General features: G+C 46.4%; 1 protein-coding gene across 3 annotated transcripts in view; it reads right to left on the reverse strand.

Moving 5' to 3' along the window:
* The window catches only part of LOC121868028 (semaphorin-5B-like), an 82,505-nt gene that overhangs the window by 21,641 nt on the left and 44,428 nt on the right, over positions 1 to 16,436 (reverse strand). The window contains exons 1-2 of one of the 3 annotated variants that reach the window (XM_042368271.1): positions 5,865 to 5,969; positions 2,655 to 2,724 (exon numbers count right to left, since the gene is read on the reverse strand). The exons of 1 other annotated variant lie outside the window; for it this stretch is intronic. The gene's annotated coding sequence lies outside the window, so the exon portion shown is untranslated. Of the gene's footprint in view, positions 1 to 2,654; positions 2,725 to 5,864; positions 5,970 to 16,436 lie in introns of those variants that run through there. One more of the 3 variants, XM_042368270.1, reaches the window with a different exon arrangement.

Raw genomic sequence — 16,436 nt, forward strand, 5'->3', positions numbered from 1 at the left:
TAGAGTTGTGGTAGTAAGGATGGGGTAGTAGTAGTAGTAGTAAGGGCAGGGAAGTAATAGTAAGGGGGTGGGGTATTAAGGGCAGGTAGTAGGTGGTGGTGCTGGAGGGCGTGTGGACTTAGGGTCACCTCCGGAGACTGTTTGTAAGGCAGCGCGCGGTAACGAAGGTTGTGGGGACGTGGTGTGACTGACATGATACTCCACTACCTACTGTACCTATTGCCAGGGATGGGAGGTGAGGATAGGGAGTGGGGAGGATGGAGAATAAGAGAAGGAGGGGGAGGGGCGGGAAAAGGCAACAGAGAGGAAGGATTTAAGAGACTAGGAAGATGAAGAAGAAGGAAGAGGGAGGCGACTCGATAAACACAAAGAAGAGTAATAACAAGAAATGAGACAGAGGTAGAGGAGAGATACAAAGACACCGAAGAGGAAGAAGCGTGTGAGAGGAGTAGAGAGGAAGGGGAGGAGGGGGAGGAAGTACCAGAGAAGGAGGACGAAGATGGAAAGATGGAGGAGATAACTACAGGAGGGGACGCTACAGGAGGAGGAGGAGGAGGGGGGGGTGGGTATGGTGGCGTGGTGGTGGTACTGGTGGGGGGCGGTGAGGGGGGTCGCACCACGCCTAGATATAGTCATCACGCACCTCAGTGGGGGACGTCAATGATCCTTGGCTGTGTTTTTTTGTGTGTGTGTACGGGCGGTCCCAGCTGCGTTAATACCCTGGGTTATGTACTGCACTTCCCTCCCCTTCCTCTCGATAGTGTAAATTGAAACACCTAACATAATCAGAAGTCAAATACACAACAGCAATATTGACATGAGTGAGTCTTATAAGTAATGAAGCTGTCTTGAAGGTCCCTGATAAATACGGTATATCAGAAGGGAATTGATGAGTGATATAGAGTGTGATCTGCACCTCTCTCTCTCTCTCTCTCTCTCTCTCGACGTCCCAGAGACACTGTGGGCCACTAAGAGAAGAGAGTTAGTATGCCCCCGGTGTCCTCTCCTCATTTAAGACCCTTCCTCCACCTTAATGGACGCCGTGTGTCTACCCTGACATACTGAACCTCCCTTGAGATACTGAACCCTGGCTAAGATACTGAACCCTGGCTAAGATACTGAACCTCCCCTAAGACACTACACCCCCCCACCCCCTGTGCGCCGCTAACACACAGACAACGGCAGTGTAATGTGGGGGGGGGGTTATTATCACAGCTGTGTGCCATTGTTTACAAACAAAGCCACGTGACACTCTCCTGCCGCGGCCACCAGGAGCTCCACGGGGCACTTATCACACATTAATCATCTGAGTAAACGCTAATGTGTGTTTATTGATGTTCAGAGCTGTGATGTATCAACTGAAGATTAGACACCCCAGCTTATTTCGTCAGATCAGCCACCCTAACGCTAACCTAACCTAATCAAACCTAACCTATCTTGACCCTAACCTAATCCAACCTAACCTCGCCTGGTACTTTAGGGTAGTCAGTCATCAGGTGAAATATGCTAGGGCGTCTAATCTTCAGGTGATATAAATAAAGTCTGGTACAATCGGGGTTAAGGCAATGACTTTAGATAAAATTAAGGCGTCGTGTGTGTGTGTGTGTGTGTAGGTCGGTGACTTGTTATGCATTTACATATAATTAACCCATCGATAACCTATTTATACCTGAGTACAATGCTCATTTATATACCTGCTTTACCTACTTAATTCTTCATATACCTGCCTACTTACCTACTTATCAACCTACCTGTCTCCTAAACCACCGGCGTGTCATCCTACCTGTCAGCCAGCTGATGTACTGATAATGTAAACATCTTTTTGTGCTTTTGATGGCAGGATGTAAAACTTGTTGTCCAGAATCAAACTTAAACACTATTTCTCAACAGATTATTATGTTCTGTAGATTCAAATTGATGCTCTTTTGTTTTATCCTTATAGAAATAATTGTGTCATCTATACTGTACATCTATCTAATTAAATACCTGGATATATCTATGTAAATATATACCTGTATTATGTGTCTGAGTGGAGATTTATATTTATATAGATATATATAGAAACATAGCTGTGGATAGGTACATGTATAGATGATATGAATTCTATAAGGGAAGAGTGTGATAGTAATACCTTGAAAAAACAAATGAGCATCAGATGAAATATAAACTCTTGGAGGGGGTGGCTAATCTTCACGTGAACCGAATAATATAACATAGCTCTAATACTAACCAATATATAACCTCCAGAAACTAGCACCTCGTATTAAATAGCTAAATAATAAATAAAAAACCAGAGAAATATGAAGTTTAAATAGCATTAATTATGTTAGTTATCAGGAGGTGACTAATGTAGCCTCCAAGAGCCGCCTCGACCTACTAACATCAAAACAAATGCCGGTCAAGTCAACTGATCTGATAGTGTGAGGTGCAGTAGCTTTCAGTCCAGGAACAGTGTGTGTGTGTGTGTGTGTGTGTAAGGTAACTCTTATTAGTATTGGGAGTTTGTTGATAGCCGAGGAGAGAGAGAGAGAGAGATGTATTGAGGAGATATGGGTAAGCGAGAGAGAGATATATTCACTAAGAAAAATAAAGAGATAGATAGTAACTTAAACTGCAAAGAGAGAGAGAGAGAGAGAGATAACATAGGTACTCACTGCTTAATTAAGTGATTCCACCTGTACGTGTTCCTCCTGGGTATACCTCTGCCTCCTCTCACGTCTCCCTCTGAAACAACACACAATATACCTGTTAGTGACGTCCTGTTTATACATACATCTATACATACATACATATATTCATACATACATCTTCAGGAAGTGAAGTTGAGGGTCAGAGGTCACGGGTACCCCATAAAAATATAATAATGACGAGAAGAAAAAACAAATTAATAATTACACCCGTTATGACACCACTTGACCCCCCCTTTCCCTCTCTCCCGTCCCCCCACCCCTCCCTCCATACCCCCCTTCCCCCTCCACCCCCCCCACAGGTCACAGCTCAGTGGGTATCGCCAGAAGTCATTGGGCATCAACAATACAGGTGCCAGGGCAGAGTCTCACGTCATCAGTCACAATCCTACTGGTGCGTCAAGGACTCCTGTCGAGCGTGTCATTATTACCCAATCACAGACCTTGTTACCTCATCTGCCAGCCAATCACGTCATTCTCCGGCATATGACTTTATCATCATTGTCCAATCATATAACGAGTTGCTGTGCTTCAGTTTACAGTCAAGTACGTCATTTCTTCGTTAACTTCCTTAGGTTATCTTTCTCCTTAAACTTGATATCGTTCGGGATAATGTTTGCTACTAAGCTATCAACGCATCTGTTATCGTTAGGGCTACTGTTTGCCACTTCGCTATCAACTCCGTCAACAAGCTGATATATAACGAGCATTATCGGGTTTCTGAGAACATGTTATCTCTCGCTAGGCTGCAAGAGGGTTAGAGAGAAGACCTCACGTAGACAATGTATTAGTGAGGGAGGTGTGTGTATACAGTATAGTACTAAGATCAGGTCCTCCTCCTTCTCCTTCTCTTCCTCTTCTTCCTCCTCCTTCAGCACCGCCGGCAGTAGTAGGATGGCTTGATGTCTGAAGTCTCCTATTTACCCTATGAGGAGGTCCAATCCTAAGGAGATCCTGTGATAGCGGTTTGGGTGCCCTGTGAAGATCCTACGACCTTGTGGACGCCCCGAAGAAGGTACAGAAGAGGTTAAGAGGTCTCCTCCGGCCTCCACGTACCCCCCCTCCCCCGGCCTCCAAATGCCCCCCTAGTGGCCAGGTGTACACTGCATCACACCTGCTGATAAAGTCTTCTGGGAACATGACCTCCTTATCAGTGTCCTCGTACAGGTGTGTGTGTGTGTGTGTGTGTGTGTGTGTGTGAAGATAATTTCTCCTTCAGATATTTGTCTCATGTCGATAGGGTTGAATTATTATTATTATTATTATTATTATTATTATTATTATTATTATTATTATTGGTCGTAGTAGTAGTAGTAGCAGCAGTAGTAGTAGTTGTTGTTGTTGTTGTTGTAGTAATGCAAATAAAATGATATTAGTTAAGTAGGAAACAAGAAGTATATGACAAAGAAGGAAGAAGGAGAGTGAAGGAGAGGAGGAGGAGGAGGAGGAGAAGAGGAGAAGAAGGATGGAGAGAAAGCGGGAGGAGGGGATAGAAGAGTGAAGAATGTGGGAGGGGGAGATGATGGAGTGGTTGTGGAGGAGGAGGGGACGGGTAGTGGAGTAGGAGGAGGAGGGTCAGTCAAGGTCAAGGGTCACGCATCGCACTCAGCGGACCGTGTCAGGGCCTTGACGGCTTCAGAGTGATCAGCTGATTCTATTATTTATATCTTTGTTATATACAGCTCTCTCTCTCTCTCTCTCTCTCTCTCTCTCTCTCTCTCTCTCTCTCTCTCTCTTAACTCTAAGGATCATCAAAAGTCTCTTACGTCAATCTCTACCCGGAGATACCAAGAGAGAACTAAGAGACTCATTTCAATACAACACACCTGGTGGTCAAAATGGCGTCAGTAGTTCATTAAGACTGTCGTAGGTAGACTCGTTTCTCTTAAGTCATTATCACAATTAACCTGGGGATCCTCTGCTGTTTACCTGGTGTCGATTTAAAGGGCTTCTCTTAACGCCTCCTCCTCCTCCTCCTCCCCTCCCAGCAGGTAAGTCCTCCCCTCACCTGCCTCAACGCCTCTCAAGTGTAAACAATTACGTATTTTCTCTCTTGATGGATGGGGAAGGGGAGGAGAGGGGAGGGGAGGGGGCAGGGTAGTAGTGGTGTAGGGGAGGGAGGGAAAGGGATAGGAAGGAAGGGAGGGAAAGGGGAGGGAAGGGGAGAGAGAAGCGTAGGTGATGGGACAGGGTAGTAATAACAGTGTTGCGGGAGGGGGGACGGAAGAGGGGTGGGGGGAGGGGAGCGGGGGTAGGGCGTGACCTTGAGTGCCTACGCTTGGATGCACACCACTACACAACTTCCGCGGGCGGTCAGAGTGGCACTGGGGGGAGGGAGGGGGGGGCAACATCACTTCCTACCCGGTACACCCACCCTGGCACTAGCCGTAGTCCACCCATTCATGTCAACACACTGCCCCCGGATATAGAGTTACCTGGCCATATGATCAGCCAATCAGAGTTAGTTTACGAGCATCTCAGTCACTTGAACTGCCAATCAGATTCAGAGTTTCAGTATCTTGTAAATAACGCTTCCACCAATCACGAGAGAGTTTTTAAACCTCATCCGTCAGTTGTATGGTGGATGAACTGCATGTGATTGGTGGATGAGTTAGTAATTTAATTCACCCTACCACCCAACTCGCCCACTCATTTCACCGATTCATCCACCCACCTGCAACCCAGTCATCCACCTTACTCCTATCCCTTACTCACTCAAGCGGTACCTGTGCTGCTCACCCACCCACCCACCCACCCACCCACCCACCCAGCCATCACCACCCGCCACCGTCAGTAATTACACCAGACAGTTATCACGGGGAAAGGTCAAGAGTGAGACGTCATGTATTAATGCGGAAATAACGTGAGATCTTTATACCTGTACGTGATGCAGCAAACCTAACGCAACCTAACCTAACCTAACCTAACCTAACCTAACCAACCGAACCTTTATTGATAATTGATGTGTACGTTATTAGGATCATATGAAGATTAGGCACCTCGAGCTTATTTCACCTGTTGATTAAATACCCTAACCTAACCTAACCTAACCTTACCTAACCTAACCTAACCTAACCTAACCAAACCTAACCTAACCTAACCAAACCTAACCTAACACCACACTGTCATACACATCACTACACACCCTCAACTCGGTGGATCAAACACACTACACACCACTAGACGGACGATGTATAGATGGATCAGGCAAGTCCAGGTGTGTTCAGGTGAATCCGGGTGAGTCCAGGTGAGTCCGGGTGAGTGCAGGTATGTTCAGGTGTAACAGGTGAGTCCGGGTGATTCCAGGTGTGTTCAGGTGAGTCCAGGTATGTTCAGGTGTAACAGGTGAGTCCGGGTGATTCCAGGTGAGTCCGGGTGATTCCAGGTGAGTCCGGGTGAGTCCAGGTGTGTTCAGGTGTAGCAGGTGAGTCACAGTAAACAAAGATCCATGGAAGGGGACGAGAGAAGTTCCTTGGTCAGCGAGGCACTGTGCAGAGTGTCAACAATACCGCGGACGGGCACATACTGGCTCCCTGGCACTATAGTAGTAGACGGCGTGTGGCACTGAGGAGGTCCTGGGCGGGCACGTGCGAGGCAAGAGGGGGGGGAGGGGTTGAGGGGCAGGGGGAGGAGGAAGGGGCAGGGGGGAGGAGGGCATGAAGGGCAAAGAAACTAGAGGTGGGACAAGTGTGTAGCTGGAAGATGTTGATGTACCGATGGTGTCTGATGTTAGGGAAAGACCCCGACAGGTTTTAGCGTGTGGTAAGGTGTCTGGTTATCCATTAAAGATGATAAAACACCTATAGATTGTAGTGTAAAGTTTGTTTTGTTGTGTGAAATACGTCGTTTGTTTGACCAGTTGGCTCGTGCTGGGTGAGTTGACGACCATTAAAGGAAGGAAGGAGGGAGGGACGGAGGGGCGGGAGCAGCCATGCGTGACGGCAGTAGCTTCACAACTGTGTGTTTATCTTCAGCAGGAAATACATGTTGTTGTTGGTGTTGTTGGTGGTGTTGTTGGTGGTGTTGTTCACAAGGTCAACACACACCCCAGCAACTGTTAGGTGAGTGTTAGCTAGATATAGTCAAACCTCTATATTATAAACTTTAAAATAACACGTCAACACAACTCATCTTTTTAAGTTTCTTCTCTGTATGGTTCATATTTAAAGTCTTAACTAACTAATATTATACTACAGCTCCGCCACACACGAGTCCTCAAAGGTTTATTCCTCCTCTTTTATTATATTTACTCCTAATTAAGGAAACAAAGGGCAGTATTTTACGGCCGAGTCTCAGTGCTATGTAGACGCCATTTTGTTTTTACCTTCATCTCTATGTCCCAGCTAATGTGTACCAGATAAGTCGAGGTGCTTTAATATTTCTAAATGGAGGACAACTTTAATGTATGACTCGTTAAGAATATGGATTGTGACGTAAACTGGCCGCGGGGGGGGGGTGTAGAGGTGAACACCCTACGTCTGCTGCCCTGTTGGTGTTCACGCCCCTCATGCTGATACCATCATCCCGGCGCCGCCTCCTTCAGGGTGGACCCAGGAAACAAATTTGGGGCGTGTCCGGTGGTGGTAGAGGGGGGTGGGGGTGGGCAGGTAGGAGTAGGAACTAAGGGTATTGTATATCTCCTCCTGGGGCAGGGTAGGGGAAAGGAGGGGGGGTGAGGGAGGAATACTTCGGCCCGAGGTATTGTCTTTCGGCTTAGGGTGGTCCTGCAGGAGAGGTTTGGCCAGGACGGGGTGAGGGCGTACCTGCAGGAGTGTACCTGAAGTCAGTTCCGTGTCCGAGGGTGAGAGCCTTAGGCCATGTATCTCTCCTGGGGCAGGTCTGGTGGGGGCAACAGCAGGAGGAGGAGGAGGTGGTGGTGAAGGTTAGAGGGACGTGGCAAGGAGGAGGAGGAGGAGGAGGAGGAGGTGACAGGGAGGAAGAGGAGGCGGAGATTAGAGACAGGTAACAAGGTGGAATAGAAAGAGGAGGTTGAAGGGAGGTGGCAGGTAGGAGCGTGTGTACATACTTAAAATACACCTGAACTTAGTTCCGGGGGGAGGAGGAGGGGGGTAGGGACTCTTATTAGCGCTCCCCCCTCTTCCCCCTTAGCAACACACCTTTATGACATGCCCAAAGAAAGACCACCAGACTAATATTGTTGTTATTATTGACAGGCCAGAACCACCCATCATGATCTAGTATATTTTAGCGAGAGTTTTTGTGACTATTCTTCCTGGACACGCCCTGCCTCCTGCCTCCTGCCTCCTGCCCTCTTCAACGTGTTCCTGTTATTTATCATTTAACTAAGTCAGGGTCGGCGACAACACGTATCTTTGTTCTGGCTGAGGTTACGATCTTACATACACTTTTTCTTCCCACGTATTTCTCAGAATGATATACGTATGCAAATGAGTCACAGCATTCTTGTTCCTGTTTTTGTCCTCTTCGTTGGGTTTTTAAAATGTGTCTTTGAGTTACATGTCTTGCATCTCTGTATGTGTGTGTGTGTTGGTAATGATTCATAACAGGAGAAGCGTAAAGCGGTAGTCAGTAACACCCGGCCCCCCCCCCCTGTGAATTTGTACGCTCGTATCCCCTCCCAAAACACGATGTAAACCCTTAAAAGCTTCACACCTTTTATATTATTTTCCTCTGACACCTTAATATTATTTTTTTCTCACACCTTAATATTATTTTCCTCTTGTTGGTTTATACTAGAGCGTTAATAGCTACGGTAGAGTCCCAGTGTGCAGTGTCGTATGCCTGGGTGTATCTTGTGTCGCTCGATCTGATTGGCTGACACACATCAACATACTGGAATAATTTAACCACCCGAAGCCTTCATCAGCACCGTCCAGATGTGTGTGTGTGTGTGTGTGTGTGTGTGTGTGTGTGCGTGTTTTGCTTCCTAGATGTCCCCGACCACAACACGCGCTGCCTCCCACACACACACACACACACACTCAAGATGCTATCGTTTTTATGGTGGAGGGGGCGTCAAGTCTCAGGCCTCATTGCTACTTTACAACTCACCAGATCTGTGGCTACGCTTTTAACAGTCTTGTTTTATTACGCACTCTATCACAGGTGTATTACGCTTTACTGCATCATTATATGGACGAGATATCATAATATACACCGTGCATTAAATCATATGGGGAAACTTGATAACTAAACCTCTATTGAATATCGCATATGAAATTTTATTTATGTTTCAATTTGTAAGATGATTATGTCAGCTTCGGACCCAAATTCGCCGCAAACAGAGAGAAGCTCGGGAAGTAGCCACCTGGTACGATGTCCTCCGTAAACTTCCTGACCTCTCGTATGTCTATGGGAATGGGTCGCGGAAAAGGGACGTGATTGCTGCCCGTATCATCATTGGGTATGACTTTGCTTGGGAGATTGGTATCCCCGCATCCCCTGAGCAACGCTCTTGTGCATTATGCAGAAGACCCGACAGCCGCACCCTTATCCACTACCTCCTAAGATGTCCCCACACACAACGCTTCCGTGACGCCTGTTGGACCACCACTCCACGACCCCCTGACGGAGACACGATGATCCTCCCCATACTGGCCAGATATTATGTAAATAACATTGATTATGTGTTAAAGGAATATCCTTCTTTCCTTAGGCTTTAGTAAGGCCCTTTATAATATTTATACTGTATATACTTGTCACACTTGCCAGATGCTTCTGGTGTTATTGTACAGGGGTACCTAGTGACAGCACTAGGATCCCGCTTCCTCTATCAAGGAATAAACAATTGAAATTGAATTGATGAATATGTAATTAAATTGGGCGAAAAGACTATAAAATCAAGTTTAATTTAGGCAGAGGTTGGGTATCGTGGAGGAGTGGTAAGTTGTACTGAGAATATGAAGACTGATGACAGGTTCTACCCTCTCCCTCCTCCCCACCCACCTATCTAGTGTAGTATGATGAATCTGTGAGGCGAATGACTTAATTAACTGGTACATGTGACTGGTACAACAAGTAACAGGTGTACAAGTGACTGGTACAAGTGAGTGCAGCTGGGTAACACTCGGCACGTGCTGGTAGAGTCGAGGGTCATGTTACTTGTTACTTGTGGCCCGAGAAGACCTCCTCACCGCGTCACCTTACACCCACCCACACCACCCCCACACGCCACCCACGCCACCCCCACACGCCACCCACACGCGCCACCCACGCTTCAATATGCACTCCATCCCCCTCCCCCCAGATACCCCACGCTCACCCCCTACCCTATTCGTATCGTATGCTGGTAGTACTGTGCTGGTGGTTGTAGTAGTAGTAGTTGTTGTTGTGATAGTAGTAGTAGTAGTAATAGTGGTAGGAGTAGTGGTAGTATAACAGTAGTAGTGATAGTAAAGAGAGAGAGAGATGGGGGAGGGGTGGAGGACGGCGGTGTCGAGATTTTTGGCGGATGAAAAGCTCCCGTGTGGTGACCCAAGCACGCGTCACCCGCCATAAACAAGTGAACATCAACACATCACAGGGAGTCGGATTCCCTTCTAGTAAGCTGTTGTGACGCTAACATACATACTAACACTACCTTTATGACACCTTATGATGCTCCTTCTTGCGGAATGACTTGTTTCACACAGCATTATTGGCTTATACCTTAATACCGCGAATTTCAAGAATGTTATATAAAGGTTGGCAGAAAGAGAGATTAGGAAAATGACGTAAATAAAAAATGCTAAGGAGATTATAGAGGATAAGAACGTTAAGAATGGTCAGAAATAGAGAGATCTTTGTGATAAAAACGTAATGGAAGTCTTTATATCATTTATTTATTACACGAAGTATTAAAATAACACGAATTCAGATGCTGTAAAAGTGAAATTATTAGCACAAGATGACATTAAGAAGCGTATCCATGGCACAAGTTAAAATTGTCAGGGAAATATTTTTGTTGTTGAAAAATAAAATTTTACGGTTATTTTATATATTTGGTGTAAGTCTCCAGTAAAGAGAGAGAGAGAGAGAGAGAGAGAGAGAGAGAGAGAGAGAATAGTGACAGCCGGGCAGTAAGTGGTCCAGCAGACTGTTGAGTGAGGGGCGGACAATACCCGTCTACCTTCCCCTCCCCTCTCTCTGTCTATTACCCCCTCCCTCAATAGCAAGGTGAAAGTGTGCTCTCTCTCTCTCTCTCTCTCTCTCTCTCTCTCTCTCTCTCTCTCAGGTATCCTAGTGTATAATCAATGCCTGCGCACTACTCCCCCCTCCCCCCCAGTTCTGAGCTGAGGCGACGCATGCGCTCTGTACAGCGGTAAGAACAGCATCTTTTACGACGGACGGAAACTTATATTACAATGGGTGACGGGACGTACACTTACCGGGGAGTCTTGGTGTAAAGTCGGCGCCATTTTAGCTATTATCTTTGTCTTTAACTTCAGGGAGGAAATGGAGGGAGGGGAGGGGAGAGAGGAAGGGAGTGGGGCAGGAGGGAAGAGAGGAGAGGGAGGCAGAAGGGAAAAGAGGGAGACAGGGGGAAGGAGAGAGGAAGGGATAAAGAGGGAGATAGGGAAGGACGGAGGCGAGGAGGGGAGGGGGAGAGACAGGCAGGAGGGGAGGGAGAGAGAGATACTGTATATAAACTAGAGAAAGAATTTAGCCCAACAATTTTATCTTTTATCTCGTAGGCGTCAAGGCCAAGGCAGGTGGGAGGAGTGATCATCTGCCGCTACCCACTGACTAGCACTCCACAAGCACCAATCAGACCTCCACAAGCACCAATCAGACCTCCACAAGCACTAACAACTCCACACAAGCAGTACTCCACATCGCACATAATGATCCCGGAACTGAGTCACCTCCCCCACCCACCACCCTCTCTGGACGTCGCTAATTTGACCCAGGTACAGACTTGGGCTAATTTGCGTCTCTCAGTAGCCTGGGGGTCCACCTGCCACACTTTGGTATTTGGCCTTATCTGGTACTCGAGGATACCACCCATCACCACCCCCCCCCCTTCCGTCCCGTCCCTTGCCTGTGAATTACTTTAAAAGATGTCAGGTAATTTGGGAAGGGAACGTTTCGTATTATTATTATTATTATTATTACTATTAGTATTATTTTTTTATTTCTTCTTCTTCTTCTTCTTCTTCTTCTTCTTCTTCTTCTTCTTCTTCTTCTTCTATTAATTATTATTATTATTATTATTATTATTATTATTATTATTATTATTATTATTATTATTATTATTATTATATTATTATTATTATTATTATTATTATTATTATTATTATTATTATTATTATTGTTGTTATTATTATTAGTTTTGATCTTATAAATTTATTGCCAATTTTGCCAGGTTCCAACTCAGAATGTGTCACTACGTGCAGATATTCTCTCCTTTGTGTTTAAATTAATATTGTTTTTCTGTGACAAAAATGCACAATATATATACGGTACCTGCCAGAGCGCACAGGTGTTGGCTGACGGGGCCGTGTGTTCAGGTAAACTGGCATCAAGTGAACACGGTGGGCGGCACGACAGCACCTGATTGGTTGATTCGTTAACTAGAAAGACGCAAGGGAAACTATTTTGAGGACCTATATTATATTCTAATAAAAATGAAGTATAATTTGGGTATTGCGTTCAATTATATGTTATTTTAAGTGTTGGTAAGTAATTATATTCAGTCATATGCTCATATATTAAGTGTCAACCAGCCAGGCTAATATAATGTGAGGCCTCAAGTCGAACTTTTGAGAAAATATTTCATGTAATATCAATTTTCATCCCGGAGACTATGTAATGTATATTATTATCTAATCATTCATCATCTTCTTGAGGCTCTTTTTATATTCAAAGTTGCCAGACCACGTTTTGTTTTTATCATCAGATTAATTTAATCAGGTAATCAGCCTTGGTATAGTAAAGTGTACCTGTTGCTGCTCTAACAACGGGGACCAGTTTAGTGGGCAGTAGTGTAAAATTTTCTCGAGTTGATCTACTTTAAAATTTCTTATATTTATTTAAAATTAATATCATAAAATTAGAAAATAACCCAAAATAATTAGATATTAGTTTATCAAAGTAAATTAATATAACAAATTTACATTCCACAGTGACGTAACAGTGTCAGCCCACCAGAGTGACGTAACAGCGTCAGCCCACCAGAGTGACGTAATAGTGTCAGCCCACCAGAGTGACGTAACAGTGTCAGCCCACCAGAGTGACGTAACAGTGTCATCCCACCAGAGAGACGTAACAGTGTCAGCCCACCTGAGTGACGTAATAGTGTCAGCCCACCAGAGTGACGTAACAGCGTCAGCCCACCAGAGTGACGTAACAGTGTCAGCCCACCAGAGTGACGTAACAGTGTCAGCCCTCCAGAGTAACGTAACAGTGTCAGCCCACCAGAGTGACGTAACAGTGTCAGCCCACCAGAGTGACGTAACAGAGTGACGTAACAGTGTCAGCCCACCAGAGCGTCGTCAGGAGGTGGATAGTGTCAGCAGCTTCTCGTATTGACAAGTTTACGTACCATAAGTGTGTTTAAGACTATAGTGTTACGGTGTAGTGAGACGCTAACAGTGATCAACAAACAACAATGCTCATCCACGTGAAATGTAAACAACTACCATGGCAAAGATGTAAACAACAGACACCTGACAACTGACGAGGTAAGAAGATCAGCTGATTGTTGTTGTTGTTATTGTAGTGAAGATGTTTTACGTGTAGGGGGGAAGTACTCTATTTATCTCCTATATTTTCTTGATATTACTACGTGATATTTGTTTTAATACGTGAAATACAAATCCACTGAGGTTAGATTAGGTTAGTTACGAGTGCTCTGACTACCTCGGCCTTGTGTGTATGAAGGACGTTTATTTGGTATTCAAGTCAAGGCATAAAGCGGCTCTCTAGCGAAGGGGGACGGAGGGAAGGGGAAGGAAGGGGTGGGAAGGAAAGGATGGGGAGGAGGGGTAGGGTAGAGGAGGGGAGGAGGAGAGGGAAAGGGAAGGAAGGGGAGGAAGGGGTAGGGGAAAGGAGGAGAGGGGTGAAGAGGGGAGGGAGGGACATTGATAGCCTTATGTGCTGTGTCTCTCATAACGATTATTTTTGAGGGGTTAATTTTTATTTAGTCTGATCAATTCTCCGTTCACTTATTTTCTTGGCGGGAGTTATTACGGTCGTGGGACATTATCTGGGACGAAACTATATATTTCTAGTGTTGGTTTTGTTGTACGGAAAGAGTGAATGTGAATGGATGGAGTGAACGAGTGAGTGTGTGGGTGAACGAGTGAGTGAGTCAGAGTACCAACCCCTGTACCATCTGGTCAAGGGGTTCCGACCCAAAACAATTCAACAATTCTCGCGGGCGGCGCTGAAGAGGTTCCTTGTCCCCCGGGGCGGCCAGTCATGTACTAAAATAAGTCTATCTCACATTCCTCCCTCATTGTTGACAAGACTGTATTGGTAAAATATATCCTCTCTTTATCTTCCTCGACGATACTGCAGCGTTATTTACGGCGTCTGTGAGTATTGTTCAAATTATTTCATCCCCTGACGTCCTGAACAGCAGCTTGTGTGTGTATTCGCGTGTCCTGTGTCTTTCAGTTCAATTGGTTTGGCGTCCATAGAGTAGCACAATGCGATTTCTTTCTATAAACAATTCCCTTCCTTTCAACCATTCGCTCTCAAGTCCTGGCTGGCGGACCCCTTCCATTACGAGCTCCATCCATCCTCACCCTCCCTCCCTCCCTCCCTCCCTACTCTCCCTCGTCCACCGGTTGCTCCCCCCCCCCTCTCATCTCCTCCCATTCTGTGGCGTGAATAACTCTCCCCGGTCCTTGTTCCTACATGTATAACTGCCGTAGTTATGTGGTCCCTGGCGGGTGAGTGTGGCGGCCCAGGTAGTCTCCAAGGTGGTGTAAAGGAAACCAGCGGGACAAAAGCCTCGCCTACCTGGCCTCCCTCAGGCAGGTGGACGGCCATCCCGGCTCACCACCACAAGACGGGGGAGAGGAGGCCTGTCTATAATACCTCTAACCAAACATTGTTACTCTGGTGAACTGACGGGGGTTTTGGCGAGGCGGTTTTTTTGTTGCGTGTGGCGGTGCTCCGAGACCCACCGACCCACCACTTGTTCGTATTTTGTTTTTACCTGTGCTTGTATGGTATGGTCTATGGCGGGATTAAGTAAACAACACGAGCAAGAGGTTTCCCCGGTTTAGGGTTACTTGAGGGACAACCCGTGACACTGACCTAAAGAAAAACGACATTTCTATTTATCCAAGTAACACAAGAGTGATATTTAGATTTTACCATACGGGTTCTCCATACACCTTAAGGTAGATTGGTTCAGCTGTTTTTCATTTGTGCGAAAATGAAGCAACAGACAGAAGCAAGAGTCGTCGTTGGGAAGACGCGGTTACTCAGAGGGAAGTTAATGAGAAAGCTGCTGAGAATCTTGTTGCTGCCGACATCTGAGAGATATTGAAAGACCGAACCAGTGTTAGGTGTCTGGCTGGGGGCTGTGGTATCATACTCCCTCTCCACGTTGCCTCCTTCCTCTTCCCTTCCCCTCCTTCCTCTCCCCTTTCCCTCCTTCCTCTCACCTTCCCCTCCTTCCTCTCCCCTTCCCCTCCTACCTTTCCCCTTCTCCTCCTACCTCTCCTCTTCCCCTCTTCCCTTCTTCTCCCCCCTCTCCCTTTCCCCTCTACCCCCTTTCCCTCCCTCTCCCCTTTCCCCTCTACCCCCTTTCCCTCCCTCTCCCCTTCCCCCTCACCGTCGTGCACGGATACTGTTAATAAACACATAATTAAGGTATCGGTATCCGCTTCAGTAATACCCCCGTCCCATGCCGGCGAGTAGATAAAAGTGGTGTCCCTGTGTGGTGTAGTGGTGTCCCTGTGTGGTGTAGTGGTGTCCGTGTGTGGTGTCGAACACTGGGGCTCATCCATCAAAGATGAGACGGCAGCGCGTCGACCACAACACCGCATGATTCACGGGGAGTATTTGGCTCTGTCCTCACTACTAGCACATCACAACTACTAGCACATCACAACTACTAGCACACCACAACTACTAGCCTATCATAACTTTTGACAGATCACCACCATTATCAACACAGCTACTAGCACATCACAACAATTGACAGATCACCACAACTACTAACACATCACCACTATTGACAGCCCAGATTACCTCAACTATCAGCACATCACAACCACCAGCAGATAACCACAACTACTACCAACACACCACAACACTCTACCAGGAAACCAAAACAGAACTCGAGACTCAACCAGCACAAGAAAAACAAAAGAGAGTTTCCGAGATAGTGACCCTCTCCTTCCCCCTCTGCTCCTTCTCTTCCCCTTCCTCCTCCCCCTCCTGCTCGTCCTCTTCCCCCTCCTGCTATTCCTCTTCCCCCTCCTGCTCTTCCTCTTCCCCCTCCTGCTCTTCCTCTTCCCCTTCCTCCGCCTCTCCATCCGCCTCTTCATCCTCCTCATCATCATTCCCTCCTCCTCTTCATGCTCCCCTCCTCACCATCCTCCCCTTCTTCTCCCCTTCCTCCTCCTTCTTCCCCTGGTGGTAATAATCTGTACGATGACCAATTGACCAAACACAACAGTGGAAGGAAGTTACGACACGAGAAGGAGCTCAGATTACTGCTGCCTCCTGCCTAAACAACGTTACGTCATTCGCGCGTTTTTTTTTTACGGTTTTGTTTCAGTCAGTTTTTGTCGTTGTTTCGTTTTATGGTTTTCTTCTTCGACCTAC

Source organism: Homarus americanus, unplaced genomic scaffold (genome assembly GCF_018991925.1).
Source record: "Homarus americanus isolate GMGI-L3 unplaced genomic scaffold, GMGI_Hamer_2.0 scaffold37032, whole genome shotgun sequence".
Lineage (NCBI taxonomy): Eukaryota > Metazoa > Arthropoda > Malacostraca > Decapoda > Nephropidae > Homarus > Homarus americanus.